The 10,319-nt window shown below is 42.0% G+C and overlaps 1 protein-coding gene across 2 annotated transcripts in view; it reads right to left on the bottom strand.

Annotated features, from left to right (window-relative positions):
- The window catches only part of LOC128684987 (longitudinals lacking protein, isoforms H/M/V-like), a 92,501-nt gene extending 84,462 nt beyond the window's left edge, over positions 1 to 8,039 (bottom strand). The window contains exon 1 of one of the 2 annotated variants that reach the window (XM_070103957.1): positions 7,937 to 8,039. The gene's annotated coding sequence lies outside the window, so the exon portion shown is untranslated. Of the gene's footprint in view, positions 1 to 7,647; positions 7,667 to 7,936 lie in introns of those variants that run through there. The other variant, XM_070103963.1, reaches the window with a different exon arrangement.
- Positions 8,040 to 10,319: the final 2,280 nt, after the last annotated feature.

Below are 10,319 nucleotides of genomic sequence, written 5' to 3'. Positions count from 1 at the left end.
TTCAGAGTGATACACTAATAAAGGCTTAACTTTGCAATCACCACTAGCATTGGCACACATCAACAAAGTAAGCCTGTCTTTCATAGGCTTATGTCCTGGGAGTGCCCTTTCCTCCTGAGTAATGTAGGTCCTGCTTGGCATTTTCTTCCAGAACAGGCCTGTTTCATCACAATTAAACACTTGTTCAGGTTCCAGTCCTTCAGTTTCTATGTACTCCTTGAATTCATGCACATATTTTTCAGCCGCTTTGTGGTCCGAACTGGCAGCCTCACCATGCCGTATCACACTATGGATGCCACTACGCTTCTTAAATCTCTCAAACCAACCTTTGCTGGCCTTAAATTCACTCACATCATCACTAGTTGCAGGCATTTTTTTAATTAAATCGTCATGCAACTTCCTAGCCTTTTCACATATGATCGCTTGAGAGACGCTATCTCCTGCTAGCTGTTTTTCATTTATCCACACCAATAAGAGTCTCTCAACATCTTCCATCACTTGCGATCTTTGTTTCGAAAACACAGTTAAACCTTTGGCAACAACAGCTTCCTTGATTGCCGTTTTCTTGCCCACAATAGAAGCGATGGTTGATTTTGGTTTCTTGTACAACCTGACCAGGTCGGTGATATGTACTCCACTTTCATACTTATCAATGATCTCTTTCTTCATTTCAATGGGTATTCTTACCCTTTGAGGTGTAGGGTTGGCACTAGAAGCTTTCTTGGGGCCCATGGTCACTTATTTTCCACAAACAGCACCGAAAACACTGTAATAATACGAAATATTCCGAGTGTATGCTTGAATGTTACCGCGGAGGCTGGCTGGTAAACAATGGGACGGGCGGCACATGTGAGGCTGGCTGAGGGCGCACATTGGACGCGTCTCGGACGAAGGTCGCTGAGCGGGTTTTTGTCCACTATGCGGGGCAAAATTTTAGCGAACAAAGCGTTCGCTATGCGGATTGTTCGCTATGCAAGGCGTTCGCTATGCGGGGGTCCACTGTACATGTATATATATATATGTATATATATATATATGTATATATATATGTATATATGTATATATGTATATATATATATGTATATATGTATATATATATACAGTGGACCCCCGCATAGCGAACGCCTTGCATAGCGAACATTCCGCATAGCGAACGCTTTGATCGCTAAAATTTTGCCCCGCATAGTAGACAAAAACCCGCTCAGCGAACTTCGTCCGAGACGCGTCCAATGTGCGGCCTCAGCCAGCCTCACATGTGCCGCCTGTCCCATTGTTTACCAGCTAGCCTCCGCGGTAACATTCAAGCATACACTCGGAATATTTCGTATTATTACAGTGTTTTCGGTTCTGTTTGTTGAAAATAAGTGACCATGGGCCCCAAGAAAGCTTCTAGTGCCAACCCTGTGGTAAAAAGGGTGAGAATTAGTATGGAAATTAAGAAAGATTTTGAAGGGTTTGGGGCTAACCCTGAGAAGCCTATGCCAGTTGTGGAATCCATTGTGCCTACTTCAAAAATTAAGGAAATGTGTGCACAGTGGGTTGAACTGCAAACCTTTATGGATGAAAATCACCCTGACACAGCTGTTGCAAGGCGTGCTGGTGACTATTTCAATGACAATGTTATGGCCCATTTTAGACAAATCGTAAAGGAACGGGAGGTACAGAGCTCTATGGACAGAAAGAAGTCCAGTGACTCTGAAGCTGGTCCTAGTGGCATTAAAAGAAGAAGGGAAGTAACCCCGGAAAAGGACTTGCCTCCTCAAGTGTTAATGGAAGGGGATTCCCCTTCTAAACACTAACACTCTCTCTCCCCTCCTCCCATCCCATCAATCATCACCAGATCTTCAATAAAAGTAAGTGTCATGTAATTGTGCATGCCTTTTTCAGTTTGTGTGTACTAAAATTAACATTTTTTTGTGGTAAAAAAATTTTTTTTTCATACTTTTGGGTGTCTTGCACGGATTAATTTTATTTCCATTATTTCTTATGGGGAAAATTAATTCGCATAGCGAACATTTCGCATAACGACCAGCCCTCTTGCACGGATTAAGTTCGCTATGCGGGGGTCCACTGTATATATTACATATATTATATATATTATATATATTATATATATATATATATTATATATATAATATATATATATTATATATATATATTATATATATATACATATATATATATATATATATATATATACAGTGGACCCCCCGCATACCGTCGGCATCACATAACGTTTAATCCGCATACCGCTCGCTTTTATCGCAAAAATTTTGCCTCGCATACCGCTCAAAAACCCGCTCACCGCTGTTCGTCCGAGACGCATCCAATGTGTGCCCTTAGCCAGCCTCACATGTGCTGCCGGTGGCATTGTTTACCAGCCAGCCTCCGCGGTAACATCCAAGCATACAATCGGAACATTTCGTATTATTACAGTGTTTTTGGTGATTTTATCTGCAAAATAAGTGACCATGGGCCCCAAGAAAGCTTCTAGTGCCAACCCTACAGCAATAAGGGTGAGAATTACTATAGAGATGAAGAAAAAGATCATTGATAAGTATGAAAGTGGAGTGCGTGTCTCCAATCAACCATCGCTACTATTGGTGGTACAGCTGCTGCTGCAAGTACTATGTTCCATAGTGTGAAAAGGCTAGGCAGTTGCATGAAGATTTAGTAAAGAAATTGCCTGCAAATAGTGGTGAAGTGAGTGAATTTAAGGCCAGCAAAGGCTGGTTTGAGAGATTTAAGAATCGTACTGGCATACACAGTGTGGTAAGGCATGGTGAGGCTGCCAGTTCAGACCACAAGACGGCTGAAAAATATGTGCATGAGTTCCAGGAGTACATAGAGGCTGAAGGACTGAAACCTGAACAAGTGTTCAATTGTGACGAAACAGGCCTCTTTTGGAAGAAAATGCCAAAGAGGACCTTCATTACACAAGAGGAAAAGGCAATGCCAGGACTCAACCCTATGTGCTAATGCTAGTGGGGATTTCAAAGTGAAGCCATTACTAGTGTACCATTCTGAAAATCCCAGTGTGTTCAGGAAAAACAATGTTAAATGTTATGAAGAGTAAATTGTGTGTGTTTTGGAAATCTAATAGTAAGGCATGGGTCATGAGGGAAATTTTCGTCGAGTGGTTCAATGAAGTGTTTGGCCCTAGTGTGAAGGAGTATCTCCTGGAAAAGAAATTGGATCTCAAGTGCCTGCTAGTAATGGACAATGCACCTGCTCATCCTCCAAACTTGGATGACCTAATTTTCGAGGAGTTTCGGTTCATCACAGTAAAGTTCTTGCCCCCGAATACCACTCCTCTCCTCCAACCCATGGACCAGCAGGTTATTGCAAACTTTAAAAAACTCTACACAAAAAGCAGTTTCACAGGTGCTTGACTTTGCCCACAGACACTCACTTGACCCTAAGGGAATTTTGGAGAGAACACTTCAGCATCCTCCACTGCATAACCCTTATAGGTATGGCTTGGGAGGGAGTGACTACCAGGACTTTGAACTCTGCCTGGAGAAAATTGTGGCCAGATTGTGTCGACAAGAGGGATTTTGAAGGGTTTGGGACTGACCCTAATGAGCCTATGTCTGTTGTAAAATCAACTGTGGCACTGGGGAGTTCCATGGGGTTGGATGTGAGTTTGGAGGATGTGGAAGAATTGGTGGAAGACCACAATGAAGAGCTCACCACTGAGGAGCTGCAAGAGCTTCAGCAGGAAGAGCAACACATCGCAGCTCAGAATCTTGCTGCAGAGGGAGAGAGATGGAAGGTGCCTTCTTCAGAAATTAGAGAGATTTTTACTATGTGGGGTAAGATGGAAAGCTTTATGGAGAAACATCACCCTGACAAGGTTGTTGCAAGCCATGTTGGCAACATGTACAGTGACAAAGTCTTGGGCCATTTTAGGGAAGTGTTAAAGAGATGCCAGAAACAGAGCTCTCTCCACAGTTATTTTGTGAGACAGGACTCCAGTGACTCTCAAGGTGGTCCTAGTGGCATTAAGAAACAGAGAAGAGAAGCAACCCCAGAAAAGCATATGGTACCTGAGGTGTTGATGGAAGGGGATTCCCCTTCCAAACTATAAACAATCCACTCTCTCTCCTCCTCCAGTCTCCCATACACTAAGAAGAATCTCCAATAAAGGTAAGTGTTATGATGTTAATGTTTGTTAGGTAAGACACATATGCAACAGTTAGACAACTTTATTCCGAAACGTTTCGGAATAAAGTTGTCTAACTGTTGCATATGTGTCTTACCTAACAACCTGTCGGTATTGTATACCATTTTGATGTTAATGTTTCATTCATCATTTCCCATTGTATTGTTTATGTACTACATGTATATTTCATGTTAAAAATTTTTTTGTTTTAATACTTCTGGGTGTAAGGAATGGATTAATTGTATTTACATTATTTCTTATGGGGAAAATTGATTCGTAAATCGTTAATTTCGTTTATAGTAACGGCTCCAGGAACGGATTAATTACGAAAAGAGGGACCACTGTATATACATATATACATACATACATACATACAGCCTCTTCTCACTTAACAACGTACTTGTTTACCAACAGCTCAGACTTACGACAGGCTCTAACCAGTATATAATGTATACAGAGCTGATTTCCTCTATTCCGTTTATTACAATATACAGTACACTACTGTATAAACATTTAAAAATATACCAGGAATGTTATAAATGGTGCAAAAGTGACATTAAAACGATATCAATGATGACTGACACAAACCCACTACCATTATCGTATGTTCCTCACTTGGCGATGAATTCGTTTACTGATGTGGTCTTAGGAACAGAACTCCGTCATTAAGTGAGGAGAGGTTGTACTCGCTTTTCTTAGCTATCTCTGTACTAGGATTGAAGAACCCATTTGTGGTGAAACCATTTCCTTTAATAAATGTTCTGAAATGTACATAAGTGTCTTTTTTTAAACCATGTTGGTATCACCATACCATTTCTTACAAGTAAGATGGGCTGGGTTTGATTAGTATCCAAGGTACTGAAGCTAATTCTCAGGAAGTTTTGACTAAAGGTTGGACAAGTGGGTAGGTAGGTGTTAATGGGTGGTTTTGATAAGGATTTGCCTAGTATGAGCCAGTAGGCCTACTGCAGTGTTCCTTCATTCTTATGCTCTTAAGTCCAAAACTCATAAGGATCATACAAACTAGTGAAAAGTAAATGAGAGTCCTCGGTGTATTTTAGCAATAAAACATAGCTTAGGATATCCAATAATGTGGGCTCTGTCATGGAGTTGGTGTTATATCAAATTGTGAAAACCTAACACTACACCATTGATTAGTTTTATTTGTTGGGTTTGTCAGGGCCACTGACAGCTTACACCATATCAAGCCCAACTTCCCGGTAAACGCGGAAGATTCGCTGCCCAATGCTGGGCGATGAACAAAAAAAGAACAAGAGTTCCTTTGTAAATAAACCCCTTTACCAAGCCCCAGAAGAGTGGAATGCCCACACCCAGACCCAAGTTCAGTAACCCCAGAGCGGAGAAATGGAACCGACTAAAAGTAAGCCGATGATAGGTGCCCCTCCTGTAATGTGTCCAGTGGGCTAAGTAGATAAGGATAAGCGTCGCAATGAATGTGGAGGAAATGTGTCGCTGATACTCAAGCTAGAGCGAGATGTCCACACCCAACAAAGGCTGGCACAGAAGTCCCCCAATAAAAGTCCTTCAGGACACTTGCAGGTTGATTTATGGCTCCTCTCTCTTCCCCAGTGACTGCACGAGGTGGAATATGAAGTGACTAGTTGCTTTGGTTCTTCAGGATGCTTCATTTGTAGTAATAATAATAATAATAATACAGTGGACCCCCGCATAACGATGGCATCGCATAGCGATTTTTCTGCATAACGATTACTTTTATCGCAAAATTTTTGCCCCGCATACCGATTAAAAACCCGCATACCGATTTTCGTCCGAGACGCGTCCAATGTGCCCTCAGCCAGCCTCACATGTGCCGCTCCGTCCCATTGTTTACCAGCCAGCCTCCGCGGTAACATCCAAGCATACACTCGGAATATTTCGTATTGTTACAGTATTTTCGGTGCTGTTTCTGGAAAATAAGTGACCATGGGCCCCAAGAAAGCTTCTAGTGCCAACCCTGTGGTAAAAAGGGTGAGAATTAGTATGGATACTTTATTTCTGCAAGTACATGTACAAGATATACAGACCTAGCCGACATACTACAAGAAAGCCCTTTGTTACGCATAGCATTTCAAGCAAATTAGGTCAATTTTGTCCCAGGATGCAACCCACACCAGTTGACTAACACCCAGGTACCCATTTTGCTGATAGGTGCCTTTATTATTATTAATTATAATCATGGGAAGCGCTAAACCTGTAGGATTATACAGTGCCTGTGGGGGAGGATGGAAGGTATTCAGGCTCAATTCAGATAACTGGAGCACAGATCCAATTCCCCTAGATAAGAGCCCCTCACCAGCATCAAGGAACCTCCCTTGAGGACGAATGCCTTGAAGAAACACGTCCTACAGTTTCCTGCCGTACCGGGAAATTGCTCCCCTGGATTTCTGTGCATGAGCTGAGTGTGCTAGCACTCGAGCTAGATATTGGTTCAGTGGTGTCAGACCAGGCCACAGGGGCTTTGACCCCTGAAACCCTCTCCAGGTATGTATGTATAATATTCAACAGAACAACATTCAGCCACAATTACTTGTTAGTGCAGACATGGCAATACCTGGTGTATACATGGAGGGTGTTCCAAGGGTCAACACTCCCGCGGTCTGGTCCATGACCAAGCCTCGTGGTGAATAAGGGACTGACCAACCAGACTGTTAATGCTGGGTGCATGCAAACTAGCAGATGAACCACAGCCCAGCTGGTCAGGTATTGACTTTAGGTGTCTGTCCAGCTCCCTCTTGAAGACAGCCAGGGGTCTATTGGTAATCCCCCCTTATGTATGCTACAAGGTAGTTAAGTCTTGAGCCCCTAACATTTGGTGTTGTCTCTTAGCATACTCATGGCACTCCTACTTTTCATTCAAGGGTTGTTACACCACTTGCCGAGTCATTTGCTTTCACAGGAAGTGATTTCCACTTGCAGATTTGGGACTGGTCCTGCTAGGATTTTCCAAATAAAAAATAAAAACTGCACAAGAAAAAACTATTTATTCCATGAGGAAGATAGGTTATCACAAAATATTCAATAATGCTCTACCTCTGCCAAGGACCAACATTCAATAATAGAACTTTAATCCTTAACATAGGGAATGCATAAGTAAAGTAAAAGGGCACAAGCGCAACTAATGTGACATTTTATTGTGGCAATGTTTCGCTCTCCAGGAGCTTTGTCAAGCCGTTACAAAAAATACATGCACACAGAGGGTATACATAGGCTCAGAGTGAGCCTATATATATATATATGTGTCCTTTTACTTTACATATTGTCAGTAATTCTACCAACATTATTTCATAGGAAATACAGTACATTATGTATATATCTACACACCCTTTCAGAATGTAGCTACAAGTTGTCTATGGGCTAAGGACGAAAGGGAGAAAAGAAACAAAAGGGAGAGCCAGGGTGAGAGAAATAAGTATTATTACTATATTTAAGGGTAAGCACTAAAACCGTAGGGGTCACTGCACCTGGAGAATGGAAAAAGGGATGCAATCTGGATCGGACTAAGGAAGGAGGAAAAATGCAACTCCCTGGATCAAGAGCCCCTCACCAGCATCAAGGAACCTCCCCTGAGAGTGAGAGCACTAAGAGCCCCTGCGCCGCCGCAACAAACCTCCACAGCGTCAGCCATACACCACCATCATACATCCCGCCATTACACACCAACAACATACTTTAACCTACTCTACCATACTTCAACTTCAGCTATGAGTCCTTACCTACCACAACAATCATAAGTTTAAAGATAAAACTCACATTTCTAGCTGATAACTTGAATTAACTATGAAACCGCCATTCCCCCTCCTTTGTGGCACAAAGCAAACATGGCGTCTTTCCGATTGCCTTGTTCGAACACAACCTCCTCATAATAATTGCCAAAATTCATTACTCTCGTTTATGCAATTACATGCATTACTTTTAACAATCAAAAATAATTTACTCTTATCATTTTAAATATTGATCATCAGATTAAAATGAGTAAAAGAGCAGCAGACATGTAAAAGTTGAACCTTTAGATGGGATTCGGAGGCAGAGTGTTAACGTACCCACCCGAGCACAGGAGGCCCCTATCTTATTTCACATTGTTATCGAATTTCACACAGCTCCCACCCATCAACTTACTTCCTACCTTTACTTGTCATGTATGACTTACTCTTTACACATACACAACAATTAAATGTGGAACAAACACACATAATACAGTTCAGGACATTGAAGGAATAATTCAGGTTCTGAGATGTTTTAATGGTACAAATTAGTATTTGTTTTATTATTACGATTAGCATTACGGATTTAGCGTTTTCCTGTGTTAATCACAGGGAAGCGCTAAATCCGCAGAGGTCATATAGCGCCTGAGGAAATAGAGGCATTTGTATTCGATCCAAGGGAAAGGAGGTTAAATCCAGTACCTTGGATCAGGAGCCTCTTACCGGCTTCAATGCATCTCCCGGTAATTACGGAGATTTTTCCTCGCCTGAGCGTGGCGATAATTTATTCCTAAAAAATATATTTTGTCACTGACATCGGCTCATTACCCTACTCCGCCAGCGGTGGATTTGGGACCAGTGCAGCTATCTTTACATTTGATTCCACTTTGTTAACATTCACTGTAATTAGCCAGGAACGTCAATACTAACCAATGATTGGCCCAGACATACTGCACGTCCCAAAAATGTATTATTGCTTCTTTCCCAAAATAATTTCCACGAGAAATAACAGACTGTGCCATGATTTAAATAGCATGTTAGGAAAAAGGACACATGTGCAGCTACTCTGACATTTTACTGCGGCAACATCTTGCTCTCCAGGAGCTTCATCAAGCCGTTACAAATAATACATGGACACACAGGGTATATGATATAAGTAACAACATGAGGTGAAAGCATAAGCACTACCGTAGTACAAGTGGCGGTAACTCTTAATTGTTATGTGATTGCAGTTTATTGTTGGACAATTCTTGCTAATACCTCTTGAGATGAAGCTACCTTTATTATTATTGAATTATTAATCGCCATTTCAGACACCATTAAGGTGTCTGAAATGGCGATTAATAATTCAAGGCATTTATTACTGCGGAAATTTACTTGTGATGAATGGTTTGAAAAACCGACAAGTTGAAGATTGAGACACTTATGCAACTTGTCCAACCTTTGGACGAAGACCTACTTTGGCTAGTGGATGGTACCACTATGACCTCACCTCCTCCTGCTTCACCTCACCTCACTACAGTATATAAGCCACGTCTACGGCCCTATGCTGTACTTTCTACAAGATTGATGGACTGAACACATCGACTCCAGGCTGAGGGACTGATTACCTCAAACTCCTCCTCTCCTTACGCCTTTCTACTTTGTATCGGACTGATAAAGCCACTGTGTGGCGAAACGTTTCCTGAATAAAGATTCCCATATGTTGCATAAGTGTCTCAATCTTCAACTTGTCGGTTTTTCAAACCATTCATCACAACTGTCTGACACTGCAGCATCATGGGATCTTGTTACAAAGAATTCTTCAACACTTGTCCAACCTTTGGACGAAGACCTACTTCGGTTAGTGGATGGTACCACTATGACCTCACCTCCTCCTGCTTCGTCTCACCTCACTACAGTATATAAGCCACGTCTACGGCCCTATGCTGTACATTCTACAAGAATGATGGACTGAACACATCGACTCCAGGCTGAGGGACTGATTATCTCAAACTCCTCCTCTCCTTACGGCTTTCTACTTTGTATCGGACTGATGAAGCCACTGTGTGGCGAAACGTTTCCTGAATAAAGATTCCCATATGTTGCATAAGTGTCTCAATCTTCAACTTGTCGGTTTTTCAAACCATTCATCACAACTGTCTGACACTGCAGCATCATGGGATCTTGTTACAAAGAATTCTTCAACACTTGTCCAACCTTTGGACGAAGACCTACTTCGGCTAGTGGATGGTACCACTATGACCTCACCTCCTCCTGCTTCGCCTCACCTCACTACAGTATATAAGCCACGTCTACGGCCCTATGCTGTACATTCTACAAGATTGATGGACTGAACACATCGACTCCAGGCTGAGGGACTGATTACCTCAAACTCCTCCTCTCCTTACGCCTTTCTACTTTGTATCGGACTGATGAAGCCACTGTGTGGC

This window comes from Cherax quadricarinatus, chromosome 5, assembly GCF_038502225.1.
Source record: "Cherax quadricarinatus isolate ZL_2023a chromosome 5, ASM3850222v1, whole genome shotgun sequence".
NCBI lineage: Eukaryota > Metazoa > Arthropoda > Malacostraca > Decapoda > Parastacidae > Cherax > Cherax quadricarinatus.
Note: the sequence above shows the minus strand (reverse complement) of the source record. Positions and strands in the feature narration are given on the sequence as shown.